Source organism: Carlito syrichta, unplaced genomic scaffold, assembly GCF_000164805.1.
Source record: "Carlito syrichta isolate Samal-C Ts95f unplaced genomic scaffold, Tarsius_syrichta-2.0.1 Scaffold242182, whole genome shotgun sequence".
NCBI lineage: Eukaryota > Metazoa > Chordata > Mammalia > Primates > Tarsiidae > Carlito > Carlito syrichta.
This window is the reverse complement of record NW_007186278.1, coordinates 88514-90526: the sequence shown is the minus strand read 5'-3', so window position 1 is coordinate 90526 and position 2013 is coordinate 88514.

Below are 2013 nucleotides of genomic sequence, written 5' to 3'. Positions count from 1 at the left end.
ACAAAGGCCAAACAAAAATCATAACATCTGGTTTGCAAGAGCTCACCCTCCTATAATGTAGGAGTACTTTACAGATCTGATTGCTTCCTCCCTTAATGATATGTCTGGGTTGGAATGCTGGTTTATTTATTGTTTCTCTACTATTTAATGGTGTTTCAGTTAAGCTAGTATTTTATAAAAATGGTACAATATTTTTCCAAGCCTTCAATCTATGTTTAAATCTATGAAATCAAAAAGACTTCTTGTAAATCCTTGAGTTGATTTATGGAACGCTTCATCACATAAAATCCTTGTGATAAATATGGGGTGATGGTAGGGATAACTTGGGTGGGTGGCGGCAATGGAATGGGAACTTCATTCCAATCTTTGTTTTTCTAGTCTTCTAATTTAGTGTGGGCTTTCACAGCTGGATTCCCCCCCTATAAAATAAAGTGGAGGGAAATAACGCTCTCTAGCTATAAACTAGAGAGGGAGGGAGAATGGCTTCCCATGACCTAATTTGAGCAATGTCTTTAGATTGGCAATGTAGGAATAATCACCAGCAATTGTATAGGATTTTATCTTGTAAAAATTACCTCAAAACATTACTTTCACCTCACATATATTACAGTATACATATAATTACCCTCGTATTGCAGATATGATCCATTGAAATGAAGGTCCTTATACTAAATTATCTTGTTAGTAGCTGGGCTCAAGGTAGAAATTGCTTCACCATGCCGATCGTGTCCGATATGCATGGATAGTGTACAGGACTGTTTCTAAAATAAAAAGTCTATTTTTTCTGGCAGTCACACTGGTAATCACTAAGAGGAGACCCTTCCTCTATTACAAAATCTGATAAAATGGAAGCAAGAGAGAAAATCAGAAATACATTCATTTCCCTGTAAAATGAAAACCACATTTTTTGTTTCTACCTCTTGTCATTATTTGCTTTTTCTGTACTTGAGCTGTGTAATGGTTAGGTAAGAATAAAAAAAAAAAAAATTTAATGTTAAAAATCGATGCCATCTAAAAATCTAATTCTTATATATAAAAAAGTTCACTTAGAAGCAAATTAATATACAATTAATTTGCAATGCATAATTGTTATTAATTTGCAATTGTTAATTAATTGTAATGTTTTATAATAATTACATTACTAAACAGGTAAGACTGAATCCTACCAGTAAAAGTAAAGTGGAATTTGATTCCTTAAAAAATGGACATTTCTAGGGCTAACAGAATTTTTGCATCTTTCTTTGGCAGTTTCCTTAATTCTGTTGAATCAGCTCCTTTGTTACCTAAATCCTCCTTCCTCTAGACTTTGTCTTTATGTGGCATACAGAACACCCATAAGCATGTGTCACACCAGATACACATTATTCACTTTAATGACCTCATAACTGGAACCACCATGATTCTTAGTATGGCTATGGTGAGCTTGCATCGACTTTGTTATAGACATTTATATACACTCACTTTGTGGTGATTCAATTGCACTCTAAGACTCAAACAACATATTTTCATTTTAAATACTCAACTTTAACCAACATTTATGCGCCGAAAACTTGGAATGCTTTTCCGATGAAAAGTTGGCTTTTTTTGGAAATTCTCAACATTTGTATGCCATATGCTTTCAAAAAATAAAATCTTCAATATTTAATAAAATAATCCCAAGCTGAAACTCATTCATTGCAGCTGGAGTTGTTTCTTTATTTAGGATGGTTTACTAAACTTCAGTGGAGCAAAAGATAATTCGGGAAGAAGGCAAGCTTCTCCCAGTAAGACCACTTTTCTCATCGTGCTGAAGGTAATTTTATAACACTCTACTAATGGAAAGATCTAAGCAAGATTAAGAGGCCTCTCCAGGTCCCTCCCACAACTCAGCATGCACTAAAGTACTTTAAAGGAACTGTTTGCACTGGAATTCTCCCATGCTTACGCACTTAAATCTTTAAAATATCTTTGATGCACATCTGCTGCAGAGCTTGGTTTTTAATAAAAATGAAAAGGGGCAGTTATAACTGTCTC